The sequence below is a fragment of the Capricornis sumatraensis genome, chromosome 3 (assembly GCF_032405125.1).
Source record: "Capricornis sumatraensis isolate serow.1 chromosome 3, serow.2, whole genome shotgun sequence".
In the NCBI taxonomy this organism is placed as follows: domain Eukaryota; kingdom Metazoa; phylum Chordata; class Mammalia; order Artiodactyla; family Bovidae; genus Capricornis; species Capricornis sumatraensis.
Genome location: NC_091071.1, coordinates 58349690 through 58376653, shown reverse-complemented (window position 1 = coordinate 58376653; position 26964 = coordinate 58349690). Strand labels below are relative to the sequence as shown.

Here is a 26964-nt window from a genome sequence, read left to right as displayed (position 1 = left end):
CATTCCATGGGACACTCAAGAGTCTTCTCTAGCACCACAGTTTGAAAGCATCTCTTCTTCAGCACTCAGCTTTCTTTATGGTTCAACTCACACATCCATACATGACTACTGGAAAAACCATAGCTTTGAAAATATTTACATTTGTCTGCAAAGTGATGTCTCTGCTTTTTAATATGCTGTCTAGGTTTGTCATAGCTTTTCTTTTCATGGCTGCAGTCACCATCTGCAGTGATTTTGGATCCCAAGAAAACAAAATCTGCCACTGTTTCCAATTCTTCCCTATCTATTTACCATGAAGTGATGGGACTGGATGCTATAATCTTAGCTTTTTGAACGTCAAATTTTAAGCCAGCTTTTTCACTCTCTTCTATAAACTTCATCAAGAGGCTCTTTAGTTCCTCATCACTTTCTGCCATTAGTGTGGTATCATCTGCATATCTGAGGTTGCTGATATTTCTCCTGGCAATCTTGATTCATGCTTGTGATTCATTCAGTCTGGCATTTTGCATGATGTACTCGGCATATAAATTAAATAAGCAGGGTGACAATATACAGCCTTGACATGCTCCTTTCCCAATTTTGAACCAGTCTATTGTTCCATGTCCAGTTCTAACTATTGCTTCTGGACCTGCATACAGGTTTCTCAGGAGGCAGGTCAGGAGGTCTGGTATTTCCACCACTTTATGAATTTTCCACAGCTGCTTGTGATCCACACAGTCAAAGGCGTTGGTGTAGTAAATGAAGCAGAAGTAGATGTTTTTATAAAATTGCATCACTTTTTCTATGATCCAATGGATATTGGCAATTTGATCTCTGGTTCCTCTGCCTTTTCTAAATCCAGCTTGTACATCTGGAAGTTCTCAGTTCACATACTATTGAAACCTGTCTTCAAGGACTTTGAGCATTAATTACCTTGCTAGTATGTGAAATGAGTATAATTTTATGATAGTTTGAACATTCATTGGCATTGCCCTTCTTTGGGATTGGAATGAAAACCCTTTTTTCAGTCTTGTGGTCACTGCTGCGTTTTCCAAATTTGCTGGCTTATTGAGGGCAGCACTTTCACAGCATCATCTTTTAGGACATGAAATAGCTCATCTGGAATTCCATCATCTCCACTAGCTTTGTTCATAGAAATGATTTCTAAGGCCCACTTGACTTCACACTTCAGGGTGTCTGTCTCTGAGTGAACACATCATCATGGTTATCCGGATCATTAAGAACTTTTTGGTATAGTTCTGTATGTTCTTGCCACTTCTTAATCTCTTCTGCTTCTGTTAGGTCCTTGCCATTTCTGTCCTTTATTGAGCCCATCTTTGCATGAAATGCTCCCTTGGTATCTCCAATTTTCTTGAAGAACACTCTGGTCTTTCCCATTCTCCTCTATTCCCTTGCATTGATCACTTAGGAAGGCTTTCTTATCTCTCCTTGCTATTATTCTCTGGAACGCAGCATTCAGTTGGGCATATCTTTGCCTTTCACTTATCTTCTTTGCTCAGCTATTTGTAAGAACTCCTCAGCCAACGATTTTGCCTTCTTGTATTTCTTTTTCTTTCAGGTGGTTTTCGTCACTGCCTCCTATACAATGTTATGAACTTCTGTCCATAGCTCTTCAGATACTCTGTCTACCAGATCTAATCTTTTCAATCTCTTCATCATCTCCACTGTATAATCATAAGGGATTTGATTTGGATCATACCTGATTGGCTTAGTGGTTTTCCATACTTTCTTCAATTTAATCGTGAATTTTGCAATAAGAAACTCACAGTCACCTCCAGATCTTGTTTTTCCTGACACTGTAGAGCTTCTCCATTTTTGGCTGCAAAGAACATAGTCAGTCTGATTTCACTATTGACCATCTGGTGATGTTTATGTGTAGAGTTGTCTCTTGGGTTGTTGGAAAACAGTGTTTGCTATGACCAGTGTGTTCTCTTGGCAAAACTCTGTTAGCCTTTGCCCTGCTTCATTTTGTACTCAAAGGTCAAACTTGCCTGTTACTCCAGTTATGTCTTGACTTCCTACTTTTGCATTTCAATCCCTTAGAAGGTCTTGTATGTCTTCTCAGCACCATTCAACTTTAACTTCTTCGGCATTAGTGGTTAGGGTATAGACTTAGATTACTGTGATGTTGAATGGTTCGCCTTGGAAGCAAACCAAGATCATTCTGTTGTTTTTGAGACTGCATCCAAGTACTGCATTTTGGACTCTTGTTGACTATGAGGGCTACTCCATTTCTTCCAAGGGATTCTTGCCCACAGTAGTAGTTATAATGGTCATCTGAATTAAATTCACCCATTCTCTTCTATTTCAGTTCACTGATTTCTAAGATGTTAACGTTCACTCTTGCCATCTCCTGTTTGACTACTTCCAATTTACCTTGATTCATGGATCTAACATTCCACATTCCTATGCAATATTGTTCTTTACAGCATTGGACTTTACCTTCACAACCAGACATGTCCATGACTGATCATCATTTCTGCTTTGGCCTAACCTCTTCTAAATCTGACTAGGAAATAGAAGAATGTGATGCAAGCAATGGCTTTCAGCAGACAATGTCTAAGAAGGAGGAGGTAACCCACTGGATTTTAAGGGCCTTCAGCTGGAAGCTAAAGAATGTCTTCCCAAGAAGAAAATTTCCCCTAGAAATTTTCATCAAATCTTAGTTGAATGTATTTTCACATTTTCAAGTTTTTGATTTTGGCATATGTCTCATAATTGATGGTGTTTGAAAAGCTCAGCTTAACTAAAATTCTCTTTTCTTTCATTGTTTACATATATTAATGGGTCTCTGAAAATTGAGAATTTTTGCATGGATGAAATTTATACTGGATTGAAACATGAAAGAAAACAATAAAGCACATTCTTCATGAAGAAGCCAAAGAAGCACATGTTACCATATGTCATATTAATGGTCTGCAAAGGACACAAGGAAATGCATAACACTAATGATCTGACACGTGGCAATCTTTTTTTTTAAGGTCTTTGTTTTCACATTTTATTTCTTATATATATGTATGGTCACATGAATCTTGATAATTTCTGTTTTCCATTAGTTTTTTGGTCTTTTTGAAATATTGTTTCTTTTCATTATTTGCTGGGCTTGCTATAACAAAACACCCTTAATCTTCATCTCCCCACTGTCCTCAGTGATCCATGACCTTGTAATAATCTGTGTTAGAATGTTAGTGAAACTTATGTATTTCTTCTAACCAGTAGAATATGGCAAAAGTGACTGCATGGGTTGTTTCTCATGATTATATTCCATTTTATAAGACATCTTAGCTGATTTAGCAACAGGAGCCTCTCCTACTGGCCTTGAAGGATCAAACAGCTGTGTTTTGAACTGTCTATGGGAAAAGGATGTGATGAGGAATTTCAGGTGGCCTCAAGGACATCAAGGTGGCCTCCAGACAACAGCCACAGAGAAGCCAAGGCCTGCAATGATGCAGTTGCAAGGAAGTGAATTCTGTCAGCAATCGTGTGAGCTTAGGAAAGCATCATGAGCTTCAGAAATGACATCAGTCCTGCCAACACCTTGCTTGCAGCCCTATAAGACACTGAGCAGAGTTTTCAGCTTAGTAGATGTGACTCCTGACACACAAAAACTGTGAGAAAATAGTTGTATGATGTTTTAAGTTTCTATGTTCAACTCTTTTGTGACCCCATGGACTGTAGCCCTCCAGGCTCCTCTGTCCGTGGAATTTCCCAAGCAAGAATACTTAACTGGGTTGCCATTTCTTTCTCCAGGGGATCTTCCCTACCCAAGGATCAAATCCACCTCTCCTGTGTCTCCTGCATGGGCAGGCAGATTCTTTACTGCTGAGCCACAAGGGAAGTTAATTTGTTACACAACAACAAAAAACTAATACATTACTTTTCTCCTTTCTCTATTCCTCTTACCCACAACATCACCAGCACGATCACCACCTAGGTAACCCAGGTGACAAAATTTCTCAGATTATAAAATTATAAGTATTTCCAAAATGCATATATATGTTTATAGTGAGGGATTTTACTTATATTTCAAAGTTAGAATATTCTGCAGTATTGTCAGTATTCTGCTTTTCTCACTCAACAATACCTCAGGGAAATCCTTCCAAGTATCCTAGAATGATTCTAATACAGTCTTTTTAATGACTACAAAATAGTTCATGGTATTAATGTGCTATGATGAGTGTTTGTTTTTGTTTCCAGTTCCTTGCCACTATGAATAATGTTATAAAAAATATTCTGTACACAGAATATTCTGTATACAGAATCTTTGTGGGTGCTATTATTTCTACAGGCTAGATTCCTAACAGAGGGACTGAAAGATCAAAATCAACTAGGCATTTGTTTCTTTAAATAGACATTACCACATTTCTTTTCAAAAAGGATGCAAAAATTTATGTTTTTGTTGGTAACATCTGGAAATACTCTCACATCTCCATTTCTGGACAGAAAGTGGTGTTTTCCTTCTTTTTAATTTTGGCCAGTGTGAGAGGTATACACATATTAGTTTATTTAACTTTTGTTTGTCTAAAAGGAGGTTGAGATTTTTGGATTAGTTACTTTCTGATTTGCCTAGTTATTATCCTTTGCCCATTTTCTCTTGCTGCGCGCGGTGCGGAGCGTGCGGGCCGCGGTCGGCAGCCTCTGCGCCATCTCGGCACCCAGCGCGCCCTGCTCGCTGCGGCCCTGGGGACTGCGAGCGGGTGCCGTCCGGGCGCTGCGCACCGGCCCTGCTCTGCTGTCGGTGCGGAAATTCACAGAAAAACACGAATGGGTAACAACAGAAAATGGTGTTGGAACAGTGGGAATCAGCAATTTTGCACAGGAAGCTTTGGGAGATGATGTTTACTGTAGTCTGCCTGAAGTTGGGACAAAGTTGAACAAACAAGAGGAGTTTGGTGCTTTGGAAAGTGTGAAAGCTGCTAGTGAACTCTATTCTCCTCTATCAGGAGAAGTAACTGAAATTAATAAAGCTCTAGCAGAAAATCCAGGACTTGTCAACAAGTCTTGTTAGGAAGATGGTTGGCTGATCAAGATGACATTCAGTAACCCTTCAGAACTAGATGAACTAATGAGTGAAGAAGCATATGAGAAATACATAAAATCTATTGCGGAGTGAAAATGGAACCCCTAAATAAACTACTTTGAAACAACTTAAAGAAAAAAAAAAAGGAATATCTCCTTGTCAATTCAAAGAACTCATTATATATTATAAATATTAATCTTCTATCTGCATTCTACACACAAATATCTTTTCAATATATATTACTTTTTCTATGTACTTTTTTAAAAATTTAAAGCTCTCCTTCACCCCCCCTCACTGAGTTTATACCCATGGTCTTCTAGATTTTCTTATAGGTGTTTGTTACTGTGTTTTTGTTAAATTTAATTTTTAATCTATCCAAATTTGTCTATATGGTGTGAGGCACCGGTAAAATTTTATGTACTTTCTGATGGGTAGCCAATCAGGAAGTAAATCATGTTAGCATTTTATGCTGCAAAAAACACTTTCCCAATGAGCTAAAATATCACCTTTGTCATATGTTAAATTCTCATTCTCACCAAATCTATTTTCAGATTTTGGATTCTTTTCCACTGGTCTGTTCTGATGCCAATGCCATATTGATTCAAATACAGTAAATTACTGCATGTTCTCATCTAGCAGAGCAAGTTTTCCTTCTCTAGTCCTCTTTTCCAAAAATATTTTACCTTACCACATGCATTTTTACCTTCATAAAAATGTTTAAAACAGATTTTTTTAATTTTTTTCAACAGACTGAAAAAAATAGTGAGTTCTGATTAAAAATTAATTTTGCTTCTATATTAACATTTAGAAGATTCACATTTTAATGTTATTTTTTATCCAAACTTTCATTTCTCCTTTTCCTCTCCATTTTCTCCTTTATTTTTAATGTTTTTTTCATTAGTGAGAATTTTAGTTCCCACAATTGCAAAGCACTTAAACATGTTGAGGTCCTGTGTATTCGGGGATTTGCTTTAACAGAAGTTATGTTAGTAAAAGTTAATTTTATATGAAAGCAAACAAAAGCTTTGCTACAATTCACTTTCTTCTTCTTTGGTAAAGTTTTCACATGAAAAGTATTTCTCTACATTTCTGTCAAATATAATGTCATAAAATTATAAAAATTTATATTTACTATTCTCAAAAATATAAGTTGAACTTAAAGTCCAGCAGAAAGGGCAGTAATTACCATTTGCTCTTATAATTTCTGCAAATTGGAAGCATTATTAATCAAATCAGTGGAGTCAGATATATTAATACTAAATTATAGTCAATGCTTTCTTTCCCCCTTTTTTATGCTAATTGTAAACAACTTTAGGAGGGTTTTATTCACTTCCAGACTGAATATAGAATGTGTGAGAGAATTGGTTTGGACTGTGAGGAGATGAATGGAAAAGGTAGAAAGCCTTGGGATGATAACACATGAGCAATTACATGCATTTACACACAGATATACACACAAAATCAAGTGTATTTTTCTTCCAGATGAATAGTTCATCAGGTTTAACATCAAACAAAAGCACAGTATGCTTTCTTTAACTGTACTACCACTGAAAATAAACATTTTAATTGCCAGTCTATTTTGACCAGACTACTTTTACCCTCGGAAGCCAAGTATATAAAATCCTAGGTTTTTTTCTCTCAGCTGTGCAAGATTGTATCATTCACCTGAGTAAATGGAAGAAAAACTGCAAACTTTCTAAACATTTGACAATGAATTCAATTATAATTCTATTTCCCTTTTTGTTTGTAATTATGTTCCCTGCTTCTCTAGCTACAGTTTTTCTCACTTTAGCAGTACGATAGCTCTGTAAGACACTGCAAGAGGCAATATTCTTCTACCTTGAAAATTATGTCTTCTTCCCTTCTCAGCTTCTGTGCCCAAATGGGTCTTAGATTTAGTATAAGTAATTTGCTAGTTTTACAGAGTTAAATTATTTTTCAAGTATCTCTATAACTGAAAGAAAATGAAATTCAACAGAGAATTATTTGTGATAATTCAAATTTTATTTTAAAAGATTATTATTCTTATAAACACACAGTTTACATAGTACCCCTCAATTTTATGTAAAAAGATCAAGTTTATGATATTAAAGATGATATCAAATTATTAATACTATCAGGTGCCAATATTGCTTTGTTTCTCTCTGAATTTCTTAGTTCATTAAATAAAAAGCATAATTTTTCCCCAGGACCTAAGAAAAAGGAGAATGATTTCATGACATGATAAACTCAAAGCACATAATTTGTAGCACTCGGGTTATGTTGTATCCATTTAGGTCTTAGAGACTTATTTTCCAATCCTTCTAGGTTACAAATAAAGATGAATTTCATATTGGCTCCAATTGCTACAATCAAAACAAAGTAAAATAAAATGGCTTGATGAATAGACTTACTCAAATGCAATTAATGCACCTTGTTACAGTGATAGCAGGTCAGCATGAAATGGCAAAAGAGCACAACATCAATAAGATTTCAGTTGCTCAGATCAACAATGTGGCACTGATTGCATGGAAAATTTTGAAAACACAACATCTTTATCCATGTAGTCAAAGAGATTTTCTTTATATAATACTACTTTAAGAAGGTACATCCTGTTTCGCCCTGGTCTAGCTTGGTGTTTGTACTTATCTTCCTGTTTCCTATTCACATTACCTTCCAGAAACCTCACCAGTCTTGGTCATTTACACCAAGTCTAAAAACAGATTCACACTCAAATAGAAGTGGCTAGTGTTATGTACAGTTACCTGTACTTGGAATAGCTTTACTATTAGCTTGAAAGTCTTTGTCTCTTATTTAAAGAAACCAGGAGGGGAAGAGAAGAGGTGTTAACTTGTGATTTTTAAGTCATAGATTTCTTCCAGCAGGATTAGGAAGAATGACTTCTAGGTCCACAGTTTTCCCATTTTGCTCCCACTTCTATTTTATCCTGCCCTTATTTCAGATAGTCTCATAAATCTTTCTACTCACTTCGCCTACATGCTAAAAGAACATTTATTCTTCCAAAAACAAACTTCTACCTATCTCAAAAAACTTAAGTCCACATGAACATTTTAAAAGGACACGATTCAAATTCAACTTCAGTACAAACTGTCATATCTGACACAAAATCAAAATCAGTTAATCAAAATCAGTTGGTATAAACAGTTGAATCGTTTAAAAGTGTTACACACATACTTTAAATATGTTGCCTGAATTTAAAATATACAAATATACATTCATTTTCCAGTTTTTTTCACGGAGAGCAAAACTTCTGTGTGTGCTCACAACTTGGGAGTCTACTGACTGGAGTTTTGCATGTTACCTTTCATGAACCAAACTCACAATGCTGTCTAGGATTTCTAGACTGCATTTTAGTTTTTCAGTATAAAGAGAGATCGCAGGTATGTCTTCAGAACAATCTGAATAGAAAATTTCTTTCACAGTGTATCATTTCTCTACTGGTGTTTCACCAATACTTAATCGGACAGAGTTTTTTTTTTTTCATGCTTTTTTAATATTTCTTTTTTTCAAGTTTTTTAATTTATTTTTTATTGAAGTATAGTTGAATTACAATGTGCCATTTGCTGCTGTACAGCAAAGTGACTCATTTATACATACATATACATTCTTTCCCATATTCTTTTTCATTATAGTTTATCACAGGGTGTTGGATATAGGTCCCTGTGCTGTATAGTAGGAACTTGTTGCTTACCTATTCTATATACACCAACTTGCTCATCCCAAACTCCCACTCCTACCCTCCCCCTTGGCAACCACCAGTATATTCTCTATGTCCCTATTTTTGTTTCTGCTTCATAGATCAATTCATTTGGGTCATATTTTAGATTCCACGTATAAGTGATATCATACGGCATTTGCCTTTGTCTTTCTGACTTACTCTGTTTAATATGATAATCTCTAGTTCATCCATGTTTCTGCAAATAGCATAATTTTGTTCTTCTTTATGTTGAGTAATACACTGGAACAGATTGAGGGCAGGAGAAGAAGGGGACAACAGAGGATGAGATGACTGGATGGCATCACCAACTCGATGGACATGAGTTTGAGTGAGCTCTGGGAGTTGGTGATGGACAGGGAAGCCTGGCTGCAGTCCATGGGGTCACCAAGAGCTGGACACGACTAAGTGACTAAACTGACTGAATAATCTGTTGTATATATGCGCTATATCTTCTTTGTCCATTTATCTGTTGATGGACATTTAGGTTGTTTTCATATCTCGGCTATTGTGAATAGTGCTACTATAAACATAGAGGGTGCATGTATCTTTTTGAATTATAATTTTGTCTGGATTTGCGCCCAGGAATCGGATTGTTGGATCATAAGGTAATTCTATCTTTAGTTTTCTGAGAAAACTCCATCCTATTTTCTATATTGGCTGCACCAATTTACATTCCCACCAATGGCTTAGGAGGGTTCCCCTTTCTCCACACCCTCTCCAGCATTTGTTATTTGTAGACCTTTTGTGATGGCCATTCTGACTTGTGTGAGGTTGTAGTTTTGACTTGCACTTCTCCAATAATTAGTAATATTGAGCATCTTTTCATGTGCCTATTGACTGGAGAAATGTCTGACAGAATTTTTTAAGTGACCTTTCTGGTTGAGTCTTTGCAGAGCATTCAGTTTAGGTCTTATGGAAGCTATAACAATTTCTTTTCATTCTATATATTTATCAGTTTTAGAATATTTAATTAAAATTATTTTGTTGTGATTATAGTAAAACTGACCATCTAAAAAGTGTGCGAACAAGCTTCTTTATTTGTCGCCATGCTACACAATCTGTGGGATCTCAGTTTCCTGACCAGGGATCAAACCTGCATCCCCTACAGTAGAAGCATAGAGTCTTAACCACTGTGCCACCAGGGAAGTCCCAAGTATCTTGATTTACATAAGTATGCAACTGTCCAGGGAGGAGCAGAGTGCTTGAGAGAGCAGGTCTCAGTCATCTGCATTCAGCTTGCTTTGGTATGGCTATGCTATACAGAGGGAATGTACAGCTCCAGTTCTGTGGGCAAGTTGGATAAATCAAGGTGTGCTTAGACCAGTATAACTCAGTAAAGCTTGAGCCAGACATAGGAAAATCCAGTTGTCCCAGGGTACTGTCTCTGCAGAAGAGATCAAAAAAGGAGGATGTATTATAACCATCCGTCTCCAATATGTTTATAATACTAAGATACCAAGTATTGAAGGAAATGAAAATAACTTCAGGAACAGGGTAGAATAAGAACACAAACAAATGAAACAAACCAAGCAGTAGCAAGAGAACGGCTTTGCCAAAGAAGGGTTTCAAATGTCATTTTTGTCACACAAAGCTGATCCAATTACCATTTTCTGTGATAGTAAGAATTGCAGGTGTCACTATTATTCAGGAAATAATGTTACCCTTGCCTTGAATGCAAAATTCTCATCTCACATGGGTAGCATTTTGTGATCTGCAAAGAGAAAAACAACTTTCTAATGTCAGGTCTAAAAGAAAAATAAGTCTGAAAGAATACTTGATGAAATGAGAATGAATTATAATAGCAGTGGCTGATATTAGAGCGATCAGAATTCACACAGCATTTATGGATGATTCATCTTTAGTAGGCCCTTAATTGCTACATTCATCCTAGTGATTGGAACCTGTTCCAGAAATATTGAAAACAGGTGCAAAATAAAAGAGTATAAAATGTCAGTCTGTGTGAAAATAAACTGCAGTTGCAATTATTGTAAGTAATATCATGCAACTTATAGGATCTCAATAGCATAATTTGAATTTTTAAATCTAGAACAATAAATCAATTGGAAAGCCTTCATTATCAAAACCTCTAATTTTCAGTGAAGTTGACTACCTTTTTACATTTTTTAATTATTCATAGTTTGTTATTTGTGAGCTATCTGTATTTTTTGCTCTCATGTTTTAGGCTGTTGGTTTTTGGTTGAGCTCTAGGAGTTTTCTGTATAATGGTAACAGTCATTCTTTGCCTGTGATATGGATTGCAAAATTTTTGCAGGTTTGCAATTTGTCTTTTTCCTTACCACTTAGCATTTTTGTCATGAAGAAATTTTTCTTTTCTGTAGTTCCAAATTCACTAATATTTTTTTAATTTAAATTTATTTATTTTAATTGGAGGCTAATTACTTTACAATATTGTATTGGTTTTGCCATACATCAACATGAATCTGCCAAGGGTGTACATGTGATCCCCATCTTGAACCCTCCTCCCACCTCCCTCCCCACAACATCCCTCTGGGTCACCCCAGTGCACCAGTCTCAAGCATCCTATATCCTGCATCGAACCTGGACTTGTAATTCGTTTCTTATATGATATTATACATGTTTCAATGCCATTCTCCCAAATCATCCCACCCTCTCCCTCTCCCACAGAGTCCAAAAGACTGTTCTTCACATCTTTTGCTGTCTCACATACAGGGTTATTGTTACCATCTTTCTAAATTCCATATATATGCATTAGTATACTGTATTGGTGTTTTTCTTTCTGGCTTGTTTCACTCTGTATAATCGGCTCCAGTTTCATCCACCTCATTAGAACTGATTCAAATGTATTCTTTTTAATGGCTGAGTAATACTCCATTGTGCTTTCTTATCCATTCATCTGCTGATGGGCATCTAGGTTGCTTCCATGTCCTGACTACTATAAACAGTGCTACGATGAACATTGGGGTACACGTGTCTCTTTCAATTCTGGTTTCCTTGGTGTGTATGCCCAGCAGTGGGATTGCTGGGTCATAAGGCAGTTCTATTTCCAGTTTTTTAAGGAATCTCCACACTGTTCTCCATAGTGGCTGTATTAGTTTGCATTCCCACCAACAGTGTAAGAGGGTTCCCTTTTCTCCACACCCTCTCCAGAATTTATTGCATGTAGACTTTTGGATCACAGCCATTCTGACTGGAGTGAAATGGTAACTCATTGTCATTTTGATTTGCATTTCTCTAATAATGAGTGAGGTTGAGCATCTTTTCATGTGTCTGTTAGCCATCTGTATGTCTTCTTTGGAGAAATGTCTATTTAGTTCTTTGGCCCATTTTTTGATTGGGTTGTTTATTTTTCTGGAATTGAGCTGCAGGAGTTGCTTGTATATTTTTGAGATTAGTTGTTTGTCAGTTGCTTCATTTGCTATTATTTTCTCCCATTCCAAAGGCTGTCTTTTCACTTTGCTTATAGTTTCCTTTGTTGTGCAGAAGCTTTTAAGTTTAATTAGATCCCATTTGTTTATTTTTGCTTTTATTTCCAGAATTCTGGGAGGTGGATCATAGAGGATCCTGCTGTGATGTATGTCGGAGAGTGTTTTGCCTATGTTCTCCTCTAGGAGTTTTATAGTTTCTGGTCTTAGGTTTAGATCTTTAATCCATTTTGAGTTTATTTTTGTGTATGGTGTTAGAAAGTGTTCTAGTTTCATTCTTTTACAAGTGGTTGACCAGTTTTCCCAACACCACTTATTAAAGAGATTGTCTTTAATTCATTGTATTTTTTTACAGATTTTGTTTTTTGTTTCATAGTGAGAAAAGTCTTCCTACTGAAAATAAAATTTCACCTAGTATTTTAATGGATTCTTTTTTATATGTAAATTATTGATGCAACTGAAATTGATCACAGTAAATAATTGGGTCTAATTTGGATCCAGTTTTGGAGAAGGCAATGGCACCGCACTCCAGTACTCTTGCTTGGAAAATCCCATGGATGGAGGAGCCTGGCAGGCTGCATTCCATGGGGTCGCTAAGAGTCAGACACGACTGAGCGACTTCACTTTCACGCATTGGAGAAGGAAATGGCAACCCACTCCAGTGTTCTTGCCTGGAGAATCCCAGGGACCGGAGCCTGGTGAGCTGCCGTCTATGGGGTAGCACTGAGTCGGACAGGACTGAAGCAACTTAGCAGCAGCAGCAGTGGACCCAGTTTTAGTTTCTCCAGGGAGCCACCCCTCATCCCAGGACCATTTGTTTAATAAGCCATTTTTACCCTCTAGTTTTGAGATGGCACTTTTGTAATATATTAGATTTCCATGTCATTTTTTTCTGGCCATTTGTTTATTTATATACTAGTTCTGTGTTGAATTATTGAGACATGAAATGTTTTAATACCAGGAAATCTGGCCCCTACCACTATTGCTCCTTTTCTCAGAGTTATTTTCAGTATTTTTGTTGGTAAGTTTTCTCTATATAAACTTTATAATCTATTTATATAGCTTAAAAACAATTAGTACTCTTATTGGATCATTTTAAAATTTATGTTATGAAGAATTGATAACTTTATGATTTTGAATCATCCTGCCAAAATCTTGGTATATCTTACCATGATTTCAATTCTTCTTTTGTGCACTTCAGGAGTATTCTAAAATTTTCTAGATATAGTTTTATATTTAGCTTGATGTGTTTATTCCCAGGTATTTTATGGAGTCATTTGTTGTATTATTCCATGGTTGTTCCTTATATAGCAAAAGATACTGATTTCTCTAAATTAATTCTGTGTCCCTCAACTTTACTGAATGTTATAGCAAGTTTTCAACTGATTACCTGAGGAGGGAGGAGGGTTAGTATACAATCATAGTATCTTCAAATAATACAAATATCTTCAAATGTTTCTTTCCTAATAGTAGATAAAAAAGTAGATACAAAAGGATGACTTTATTCAAACAAGGTCAGGAAACCTGCAGTAACAAGACTGGAATGAGGACTTAAATACATGCAACTGTAGAAATGACACTGCCTATAAGTGAAGATAAGGGCAAGAAATCAGAATGTAAATTGTGTATGCTCTGAAAATGCATAAAAGATAAACTAATAAAAACAGGTATTGAGTATAGGAAAGGTAAAGAGTAAGTAAATAAATTTTCTGATTGTCTTGTCTATAAGAGCTGGGAGTCAAAAATGTTATTTGAAACTGATAAATCAATTAATAGAAATATATGCATATTTAGCAATATAAGGGTAAATACTAAAAAGATAATTTTATTCTATATTGTCAGATGGTGAAATAAAAAGGAGAGACTAGGAAGGGAAAAGAAACATGTTTATTTCTCTTAGTAGGATTACTACTGTAGTCTTTACAGAGATATAAAGACAACCAAAAGGAGGGGGGAAAAACCTGCTTAATTGTCAGAAGACATATAAAGAATAAGAAGAAAAGACAGCAGATTTCATAGTAAAAGTTTTCAAACACATGTAAGAAAACATGTGAATATAGTAAGTTTCCAAACATATGTTTCCTCATACATATATGAAGAAACTTTGGAAGGGTATATAGGAATCTCAGTTCTGGAGACGTTAAAAGACTTGGCTTCAATCCCTGAGTTGGGAGGATCCCCTGGAGAAGGGCATGGAAACCCACTCCGGTATTCTTGCCTGGAGAATTCCATGGACAGAGGAGCCAGGCGGGTTACATCCATGGGGTCGCAGAGAGTTGGACACGACTGAAACAACTTAGCACACAGACACGAAAGTAAGGGATTGCCTGCACAAGGGGAGGGGTGGGAAGAAGAATATAGAGTAGGCACTAGGCATATGGGGCGAAAAGATGGTTTAGATTTTCTCCTTAATTTAATTAATTTTACTCTTACCTAATCAAAAAATAAATTTAAACATAGTGTTAAAAATATATTCAGTCATTAACAATTAGGCTCACTTTCTAGCTGTTGTCATATCATAGTTAAGTTATGCCCAATACTTTATACCTAATAGAAAATTAAAGTGATTATTAAATATTTCCCAATATATTGGATATTTCAACATTCCTCACCCAGAAAAGCAGACACAAATGGAAATATTTTAGCCACGAGCAAGCCTCTAATCAAAATGAGTTAATTGGGCTTATTCATCCAAAAGTTTAAAAATTAATCATTATTATGAACAAGGAGAAGGAAATGAATTTATAATTAATAATTTATTATAGTTTTATATTCTAAGAGTACCAGTAGTCTTCTTTTACATCTTTATATAATGAGTTAATTTTACAACTATGATTAAAGAACTTTGCAAAGTTTTTCCAAGGTAAGAAAACTATATTATTGTTTTTAAGTAACATTTTTATTGTTACTCTTGTTAAACAGACATGATACTCACTTGAAAAGTTTAGCACTTCAGTATAGCTGATATTCATGGTATATGAGACAACATATGTCTTCACAGTTAACAGTTTAAATAATCTTCAGTTGTCAAAAGACACATATAAAAAGAATATCTGTACATTTTCCTAATTTACTCTGGCATACTTGAAACTATTTCTTTACTGAGTGATTGCATTTAACCGAATTAATAAAAGACAAAGATCTGTATGAGAAAAAATTTTCATTATAAGCTTCATGGGACAAATTTATCTGTCTGTTATTTCTAATAGCAAATATCTCTAGAGGGTCTACATATGATAAGGACTCCTAGAATATTAAATTATTTTTAGAGAAAAAATATTTATTTTATTTTTGCTCAGCTAGATTACAAACTATAAAACATAGTGAGAAAAATTTGGAGCTTAACACCATGGAACTGTGTTGAAAGCCTACCTAACTGTTATGAAATGAGAAAAGGATGAGTCCCTAAAAGAGCAATGCTGAAGAGGTTTCTGTATTTTTCTCTTCTCTTATACCTGATGCTAAGACTTTGTCCTGGTTGTCGCTAAGCCATGTCTGACTCTTTGCAACCTCAGGGACTGCAGTACACCAGGCTCCTCTATCCGTCACCTTTTCCCAGAGTTTGCTCAAATTCATGTCAAGTGGGTTGGCGATACTATCTAACCATCTCAGACTCTCCCACCCTCTTCTTCTTTTGCCTTCAATCTTTCTCAGCATCAAGGTCTTTTCCAATAAGTAGGCTTTTTGCATCAGGTGGCCAAAGTATTGGAGCTTCAGCTTCAGCACCAGTCCTTCCAATGAATATTCAGGGTTGATTTCCTTTAGGATTGACTGGTTTGATATCCCAGGAGTCCAGGGAACTCTCAAGACTCTTCTCTAGCACCTCAATTCAAAAGCATCAGTTCTTCAGCACTTGGTCTTCTTTATGGTATAACTCTAACATTTGTATATGACTACTGGGAAAACCATAGCTTTGACTATATGGACCTTTGTCAGAAAAGTGACATCTATGTTTTTAATATGCTGTCTAGGATGCTAAGATATCAAAACTAGTTAAATAAGCTTTAAAAGTTCTGAAAAAGATTTCTTTGAAGGCTTTCACACTTACTTTAGAATCCTGAGATATTTCAGGGAACATGTCTGGTTTCCTCTTCTTTCTCAGTCCTATTTAAGACATAAGCAAGGCCAGTGAAACTCGCCAAAATGTTTGAACATAAGTGGATTCTAAAATAAGGAAAATTATGTGAGCACATAGATTTGAAAGATAAATAATGCTATTAAATTATTTCAATTTTCAAAAGCATAGCAATTTGAAATAGCATAAATCGTTTCCTATGTCCTCAGGCACACCCACATGTTCCACATTTTTTACAACTGCTTTCTGTTATGGGTTGTTGTTTTAATGTAAATATTCCTTTTTGCCTGATGAAATATTATTTCTTTGAGGTATTCTTTCTAATAAAATTGTCACTTATCATAAAATCACTGCCAATTTATTTCTTTTCATTTTCCTCATCTGTACAAGCCACAGAAGCATGGCTGACATTTCTTATTCAAAAGCACATCAATAATGTTGGGGGCCAGGCTAACTTACCATTTTTTTCTGTTAGACTGAAGTCAACTGTAGTAATATTTGAAATATTAATGGAAAGCATTCCAGATATCCAAATAATAGTAGAACACTGTTAATCAATATCATTATGCTCAGGGGGAAAATTGGCCAAAAAATGGATATCTAAAGTAAATAAAACATGATCCTTTTTTAGACTACCTTGTTTGTCTTCAATTCCTAATGAAAATAAATGTGGCCAATACTGAACAAAATATGCTAAATCCAAGAACAATATAATTGGAATTGTTAAAATGACAGATTGAAACAGTAAAATTAATAATAGCTTCTTGTTCCATTGTCAAGAGAAATCCATGTTTCAAATACGCTCTCTCTCCCAGTAAGGTAAATTATTATTCATCTTAGTGTCATCCAAAAGTAAAGAATTTTCTAAAATAAATTTTCTCTTTTTCTAAATAGCTGAATTAGTGATCCACAGCTTTTCTATTATTTTTCAGTTTAAAGTAACTTATGATAGTCTACTTAAGGATATAAAAGATACATAAATGAAAGTGTTAGTAGTGTTAGTCACTCAGGCATCTCTGACTCTTTGTGACCCTATGGACTGTAGCCCACCAGTCTACTCTGTCCATGGACTCCTCCAGGCAAGAATACTAGAGTGGGTTGCCATTTCCTTCTCCAATAAATTAAAGAGTATAGTGTAAAAAGAAAAAGAAAATAAGGTCTTTAGTCACTCTTCTGCATAATTAAGTCAATAAATACAGATCAGATTGGTCATGGATAATTACAGTAATAGTTGAACATACTGGATACTGGAGTGGGCTGCCATGCCCTCCTCTAGTGGATCTTCCCAACCCAAGTGTTGAACCCAGGTCTCCCGCATTGCAGGCGAATTCATTACCATCTGAGCCACCAGGAAAGCCCCAATAGTCAAACAAAGTCACCCCAAAAGGGATTAACTTCCAAGTCAATGAAATATAAATGTAATTCAATTAAAGATTAAAATATAGCTGAAGAAATTATGTCTTAATTGGAAAGGTTAATACTACAAAATCACAGTAGTTTACAAACACTGATAGTGCCTCCTCAAATTGTGTCAAGAAAAAAAATAGGAAATTTAGCCACACAAACAGCCACACTACATTCATTGTCATTTTTCTTGTGGGAATCTTTAGATATGTAACTTGTCTCTATAATGTGTCAGTGGTCTCTAGAATTTAACTTAAACATCATTGAGATAGCCTGGCAGCTTCTGCAAGGATGGAATAGGGTCATTTAAGGAAAAGCATATCACCTTGTTCCGAGAAGAGGAGGAAAGAATGTAAGTCCAACACCATATGGCTCCAAAACTCATTCATTAATATTAGGCTTTTAGAAATGCTGTGGCACAAATTATCTTAAATTGGTACATTTTCAGAATCATTTATTCCATTTCAATTCAGAACAAGGAGCTTCTGTAGATCAAAAAACTTTCCAGATTCAAATTAAACAGTGGGCTGATGAGCTAACAATGAAATTCTGTCATTGACAGTATGAGCTAGGCAGAGGAGGAGGGAAAAAGAAAGATACTCAAATTCATCTAGTGAGGAAAATAGTCACAGCAAAGGAAGGGAGCATGAACAGATTAATTTCACACCCTTCTAAGAGGCTCTGCTCTAAGAAGTTGATTTTCATATTTGCTTAAGGATAACTGTCTACAACACTTGTTTTAAATTTCTCAGACCTCAGCCCAGACCTGCTAAGCTACACCGTGCCCAGGGAAGAAACCCAGTAACCTGGCAATCTGCACATATAACAAGGCCACAGAGATTTTTCTCAGGTAAGGGTGGAACACACTGTTTGAAAGGAAAATGTCAAATTATTAGCTGAGAAGATGCCTTTATGGGCTTATTGTGAAATGCTGTGCCTTGGGGATAGTGGACCTAATTCTAAACAAGATCATAATCCAATTGTAGGAGTCAGAATAGGAAATCTGATTCTGATGAACAGAACAAAAATATCTAGGCTTCACAATGTGGGGTGAGAGCTTAAGCCAACTCTAGTTATTAAGTAACCCTAATTATTAAGAAGTTCAGATAAGTTACAGTCTATTACCATTTGCAATTAGTTTAAACAAACAACGAAAGCAACGTGTATCTGTGATATGAAGATGTAGATGAAAATTTTGACTTTTTCAGCCACATTTTTGTCATCTACACAAAGAATGATGATATCCAATTTGTAACGCTTATTATTAGAGCTGATAGAGTTAATAAGTTAAATAATATGTTTTGAAAGTGCTACATAAATGTAATGGATGATGACTACCAAGTAAAGAATATGAGGGCAAGTGTTGGTGTCAGGGGAATCCAACAAGGTATATCCTTAATGGCATATGAGGAAGTACCACAATAGGTATATAGATCAGAAGAACCGAAAAATGCAGTTAAGTGACAGCAGTTAACATCACAGTAATCGAAGATGGTTGAGGAATAAGACAGGAAGACCACTTTCTAACCCACAAATTCATCAAAAGAATATTTAAATGTTGAGTAAATTCCACAAAACAACTTCTGAATGCTGGCAGAGGACATCAGGCACCCAGAAAAGCAGCCCATTGTCTTTGAAAGGAGATGGAGATATCTTGAGACTACTGTAAAAAAAAAAAAAAAAGACTGAAAACCTAGAACAGCAGAGAACTCCTGACTCCAGGGAACATTAATCAACAGAAGCTCATCAAATGCCTCCATACGTACACTGAAACCAAGCACCACCCAAGGGCCAACAAGTTCCAGATCAAGACATACCACATAAATTCTCCAGCAACACAGGAACACAGCCCTGAGCTTCAATATACAGGCTGCCCAAAGTTACTCCAAACCCATTGACATCTCATAACTCATTACTGGACACTTCATTGTACTCCAGAGAGAAGAAATCCAGCTCCACCCACCAGAACACCGACATAAGCTTCCCTAACCAGGAAACCTTGACAAGCCACCTGTACAACCCCACCCACAGTGAGGAAACTCCATAATAAAGAGAACTCCACAAACTGCCAGAATACAGAAAGGCCACCCCATACTCAGCAATATAAACAAGATGAAGAGACAGAGGAATACCCAGCACATAAAAGAACAGGATAAATGCCCACCAAACCAAATAAAAGAGGAAGAGATAGGGAATCTACCTGATAAAGAATTCCGAATAATGACAGTGAAAATGATCCAAAATCTTGAAATCAAAATGGAATCACAGATAAATAGCCTGGAGACAAGTATTGAGAAGATGCAAGAAAGGTTTAACAAGGACCTAAAAGAAATTAAAAAAGACTTAATATATAATGAATAATGCAATAAATGAAACCAAAAACACTCTGGAGGCAACAAATAGTAGAATATCGGAGGCAGAAGATAGGATTAGTGAAATAAAAGATAGAATGGTAGAAATAAATGAATCAGAGAGGAAAAAAGAAAAACAAATTAAAAGAAATGAGGACAATCTCAGAGATCTCCAGGACAATATTAAATGCCCCAACATTCAAATCATAGGAGTCCCAGAAGAAGAAGACAAGAAGAAAGACCATGAGAAAATACTTGATGAGATAATAGTTGAAAACTTCCCTAAAATGGGGAAGGAAATAATCACCCAAGTCCAAGAAACCCAGAGAGTCCCAAATAGGATAAACCCAAGGCAAAACACCCCAAGACACATATTAATCAAATTAACAAAGATCAAACACAAAGAACAAATAGCAAGGGAAAAACAACAAATAACACACAAGGGGATTCCCATAAGGATAACAGCTGATCTTTCAATAGAAACTCTTCAGGCCAGGAAGGAATGGCAAGACATACTTAAAGTGATGAAAGAAAATAATCTACAGCCCAGATTACTGTATCAGGCAAGGATCTCATTCAAATATGAAGGAGAAATCAAAAGCTTTACAGACAAGTAAAAGCTAAGAGAATTCAGCACCACCAAACCAGCTCTCCAACAAATGCTAAAGGATATTCTCTAGACAGGAAACACAAAAAGGGTGTGTAAACTCGAATCCAAAACAATAAAGTAAATGGCAATGGGATCATACTTATCAATAATTACCTTAAACGTAAATGGGTTGAATGCCCCGACCAAAAGACAAAGACTGGCTGAATGGATACAAAAACAAGACCCCTATATATGTTGTCTACAAGAGACCCACCTCAAAATAGGGGACACATACAGACTGAAAGCAAAGGGCTGGAAAAAGATATTCCACGCAAATAGAGACCAAAAGAAAGCAGGAGTAGCAATACTCTATCAGATAAAATAGACTTTAAAACAAAGGCTGTGAAAAGAGACAAAGAAGGACACCACATAATGATCAAAGGATCAATCCAAGAAGAGGATACAACAATTATAAATACATATGCACCCAACATAGGAGCACCGCAATATGTAAGACAAATGCTAACAAGTATGAAAGGGGAAATTAACAATAACACAATAATAGTAGGAGACTTTAATATCCCACTCACACCTATGGATAGATCAACTAAACGGAAAATTAACAAGGAAACACAAACTTTAAATGACACAATAGACCAGTTAGACCTAATTGATATCTATAGGACATTTCACCCCAAAACAATGAATTTCACATTTTTTTCAAGCACACATGGAACCTTCCTGGGCCATAAATCTAGCCATGGTAAATTCAAAAAAAATGAAACTATTTCAAGCATCTTTTCTGACCACAGTGAAGATTAGATCTCAATTACAGGAGAAAAACTATTAAAAATTCCAACATATGGAGGCTGAACAATATGCTGCTGAATGACCAACAAATCACAGAAGAAATCAAAATATGCATAGAAATGAATGAAAATGAAAACACAACAACCCAAAACCTGTGGGACACTGTAAAAGCAGTGCTAAGGGGAAAGTTCATAGCAATACAGGCATACCTCAAGAAACAAGAAAAAAGTCAAATAAATAACCTAACTCTACACCTAAAACAACTAGAAAAGGAAGAAATGAAGAACCCCAGGGTTAGCAGAAGGAAAGAAATCTTAAAAGTTAGGGCAGATATAAATGCAAAAGAAACACAAGAGACCATAGCAAAAATCAACAAAACCAAAAGCTGGTTCTTTGAAAGGATAAATAAAACTGACAAACCATTAGCCAGACTCATCAGGAAACAAAGGGAGAAAAATCAAATCAATAAAATTAGAAATGAAAATGGAGATCACCACAAACAACACAGAAATACAAAGGATCATCAGTTTAGTTCAGTTCAGTCACTCAGTTGTGTCTGACTCTTTGCGACCTCATGAATTGCAGCATGCCAGGCCTCCCTGTCCATCACCAACTCCCGGAGCTCACTCAGATTCATGTCCATCGAGTCAGTGATGCCATCCAGCCATCTCATCCTCTGTCGTCCCCCTTGTCCTCCTTCCCTCAATCCCTCCCAGCATCAAAGTCTTTTCCAATGAGTCAACTCTCTGCATGAGGTGGCCAAAGTACTGGAGCTTCAGCTTTAGCATCATTCCTTTCAAAGAAATCCCAGGGCTGATCTCCTTCAGAATGGACTGGTCAGATCTCCTTGCAGTCCAAGGGACTCTCAAGAGTCTTCTCCAACACCACACTTCAAAAGCATCAATTCTTCAGTGCTCAGCCTTCTTCACAGTCCAACTCTCGCATCCATACATGACTATAGCCTTGACTAGACAGACGTTAGTCAGCAAAGTAATGTCTCTGCTTTTGAATATGCTGTTTAGCTTGGTCATAACTTTTCTTTCAAGAAGTAAGCATCTTTTAATTTCATGGCTGCAATCACCATCTGCAGTGAGTTTGGAGCCCAAAACAATAAAGTCGGACACTGTTTCCACTGTTTCCCCATCTATTTCCCATGAAGTGATGGGACCAGATGCCATGATCTTCATTTTCTGAATGTTGAGCATTAAGCCAACTTTTTCACTCTCCACTTTCACTTTCATCAAGAGGCTTTTGAGTTCCTCTTCACTTTCTGCCATAAGGGTGGTGTCATCTGAATATCTGAGGTTATTGATATTTCTCCTGGCAATTTGATTCCAGCTTGTGCTTCTTCCAGCCCAGCGTATCTCATGATGCACTCTGCATATAAGTTAAATAAGCAGGGTGACAATATACAGCCTTGATGTACTCCTTTTCCTATTTGGAACCAGTCTGTTGTTCCATGTCCAGTTCTAACTGTTGCTTCCTGACCTGCATACAGATTTCTCAAGAGGCAGGTCAGGTGGTCTGGTATTCCCATCTCTCTCAGAATTTTCCACAGTTTATTGTGATCCACACAGTCAAAGGCTTTGGCATAGTCAATAAAGCAGAAATAGATGTTTATCTGGAACTCATAAGAGACTACTATCAGCAATTATATGCCAATAAAATGGACAACTTGGAAGAAATGATGAATTCTTAGAAAGGTACAACTTTCAAAAACTGAACCAGGAAGAAATAAGAAATCTTAATAGACCCATCACAAGCACGGAAATTGAAACTGTAATCAGAAATCTTCCAGCAAACAAAAGCCCAGGTCCAGATGGCTTCACAGCTGAATTCTACCAAAAATTTAGAAAAGAGCTAACACCTATCCTACTCAAACTCTTCCAGAAAATTGCAGAGGAAGGTAAACTTCCAACGTCATTCTATGAGGCCACCATCACCCTAATACCAAAACCTGACAAAGATGACACACAAAAAAGAAAACTACAGGCCAATATCACTGATGAACATAGATGCAAAAATCCTTAACAAAATTCTAGCAATCAGAATCCAACAACACATTAAAAAGATCATATACCATGACCAAGTGGGCTTTATCCCAGGGATGCTAGGATTTTTTAATATCCACTAATCAATCAATGCAATTCACCACATTAACAAATTGAAAAATAAAAGCCATATGATTAGCTCAATAGATGAAGAGAAAGCCTTTGACAAAATTCAACATCCATTTATGATAAACACTCTCCAGAAAGCAGGAATAGAAGGAACATACCTCAACATAATAAAAGCTATATATGACAAACCCACAGCAAACATTATCCTCAATGGTGAAAAATTGAAAGCGTTTCCCCTAAAGTCAGGAACAAGACAAGGGTGCCCACTTTCACCACTACTATTCAACATAGGTTTGGAAGTTTTGGCCACAGTAATCAGAGCAGAAAAAGAAATAAAAGGAATCCAAATTGGAAAAGAAGTAAAACTCTGTTTGCAGATGACATGATCCTCTACATAGAAAACCCTAAAGACTCCACCAGAAAATTACTAGAGCTAATCAATGAATATAGTAAAGTTGCAGGATATAAAACCAACACACAGAAATCCCTTGCACTTAATAATCCTATACACTTAATAATGAGAAAATAGAAAGAGAAATTAAGGAAACAATTCCATTCACCATTGCAACAAAAAGAATAAAATACTTAGGAATATATCTACATCAAGAAACTAAAGACCTATATATAGAAAACTATAAAACACTGGTGACAGAAATCGAAGAGGACACTAACAGATGGAGAAATATACCATGTTCATGGATCAGAAGACTCAATATTTGAAAATGAGTATACTACCCAAAGCAATCTATAGATTCAATGCAATCCCTATCAAGCTACCAATGGTATTTTTCAAAGAGCTACAACAAATAATTTCACAATTTGTATGGAAATACAGAAAACCTCGAATAGCCAAAGCAATCTTGAGAAAGAAGAATGGAACTGGAGAAATCAACCTACCTGACTTCAGGCTCTACTACAAAGCCACAGTCATCAAGACAGTATGGTACTGCAACAAAGACAGAAATATAGATCAATGGAACAAAATAGAAAGCCCAGAGATAAATCTGCATACCTATGGACACCTTATCTTCAACAAAGGAGGCAAGAATATACAATGGAGAAAAGACCATCTCTTTAACAAGTGGTGCTGGGAAAACTGGTCAACCACTTGTAAAAGAATGAAACTAGAACACTTTCTAACACCATACACAAAAATAAACTCAAAATGGATTAAAGATCTAAACCTAAGACCAGAAACTATAAAACTCCTAGAGGAGAACATAGGCAAAACACTCTCTGACATACATCACAGCAGGATCCTCTATGACCCACCTCCCAGAATACTGGAAATAAAAGCTAAAATAAACAAATGGGATCTAATTAAACTTAAAAGCTTCTACACAACAAAGGAAACTAAGCAAGGTGAAAAGACAGCCTTCTGAATGGGAGAAAATAATAGCAAATGAAGCAACTGACAAACAACTAATCTCAAAAACATACAAGCAACTCCTGCAGCTCAATTCCAGAAAAATAAACAATCCAATCAAAAAATGGGCCAAAGAACTAAATAGACATTTCTCCAAAGAAGACATACAGATGGCTAACAAACCCATGAAAAGATGCTCAACCTCACTCATTATTAGAGAAATGCAAATCAAAATGACAATGAGTTACCATTTCACGCCAGTCAGAATGGCTGCGATCCAAAAGTCTACATGCAATAAATGCTGGAGAGGGTGTGGAGAAAAGGGAACCCTCTTACACTGTTGGTGGGAATGCAAACTAATACAGCCACTATGGAGAACAGTATGGAGATTCCTTAAAAAACTGGAAATAGAACTGCCTTATGACCCAGCAATCCCACTGCTGGGCATACACACCGAGGAAACCAGAATTGAAAGAGACACGTGTACCCCAATGTTCATATCAGCACTGTTTATATAGTAGTCAGGACATGGAAGCAACCTAGATGCCCATCAGCCAACGAATGGATAAGAAAGCTGTGGTACATATACACAATGGGGCCATTAAAAAGAATACATTTGAATCAGTTCCAAATAGGTGGATGAAACTGGAGCCTATTATACAGAGTGAAGTAAGCCAGAAAGAAAAACACCAATACAGTATACTAATGCATGTATATGGAATTTAGAAAGATGGTAACAATAACCCTGTATGTGAGACAGCAAAAGAGACACAGATGTGAAGAACAGTCTTTTAGACTCTGTGGGAGAGGGAGAGGGTGGGATGATTTGGGAGAATGGCATTGAAACATGTATAATATCATATAAGAAACGAATTGCCAGTCCAGGTTTGATGCAGTATACAGGATGCTTGGGGCTGGTGCACTGGGATGACCCAGAAGGATGGTAGGGGAGGGAGGTGGGAGGGGTTTCAGGATGGGGAACACGTGTACACCTGTGGCAGATTCATGTTGATGTATGTCAAAACCAATACAATATTGTAAAGTAATTAGCCTCCAATTAAAATAAATAAATTTAATTTTTTTTTAAAATCACAGCAATCTAAGTCTATGCCCCAAGCACTGATGCTGAAGAAGCTGAAGTTAACTAGTTCTATGAAGACCTACAACACCTTCTAGAACTAACACCAAAAAAAAAAAAGATGTCCTCTTCATCATAGGGAATTGGAATGCATAAGTCAGAAGTCAAAAGATACCCAGAATAACAGACAGCCTTGGAGTACAAAATGAAGCAGGGCAAAGGCTAACAAAGTATTTATTGTCAAGAGAACATCCTGGTCATATCACTCTTTTCCAATGACCCAACAGGTGACTCTGCACATAGATATAACCAGATGGTCAATACCAAAGTCAAATTGATTATGTTCTTTGCGGCCAAATACGGAAAAGTTCTACACAGTCAGTAAAAACAAGACCTAAAGCTGACTGTGGGTCAGATCATGAGCTTCTTACTGCAAAATTCAGGCTTAAACTGAAGAAAGTAGGAAAAACCACTAGGCCATTCAGGTATGTCCTAAATCAGACCCCTTATGATTATATAGCTGAGGTGATAGTCTCAAGGGATTAGACCTGGCAGACAAAGTGCCTGAAGATCTATGGACTGAGGTTTACAACCTTGTACAGAAAGTGGTGAGCAAAACCACCCCAAAGAAAAAGAAACACAAGAAGGCAAAGTAATTGTCTGAGGAGGCTTTACAAATAGCTGAGGAAAGAAGAGAAGGGAAAGGCAAGGGATAAAGGGAAAGATATACCCAAATGAATGCAGATTTCCAGAGAATAGCAAGGAGAGATAAGAAGTCTTTCTTAAATGAATAGTGCAAAGAAACGGAGGAAAACAATAGACAGGAAAGACTAGAGATCTCTTCAAAAAAATTGGAGATATCAAGGGAATATTTCATGCAAGGATGGGCACAATAAAGGAGAGAAATAATGAAGACTTCACAGAAGCAGAAGAGATTAAGAAGAGGTGGCAAGAATCCACAAAGAACTATACAAAAAGGTCTTAATCACCTGGATAACCATACTGGTGTGGACACTCACCTAGAGCCAG

General features: G+C 36.4%; 1 pseudogene; it reads left to right on the top strand.

Moving 5' to 3' along the window:
- The first annotated feature begins 1200 nt into the window (after positions 1-1200).
- On the top strand, positions 1201-5113 carry LOC138076262 (glycine cleavage system H protein, mitochondrial pseudogene; annotated as a pseudogene).
- The last annotated feature ends 21851 nt before the right edge of the window (positions 5114-26964 follow it).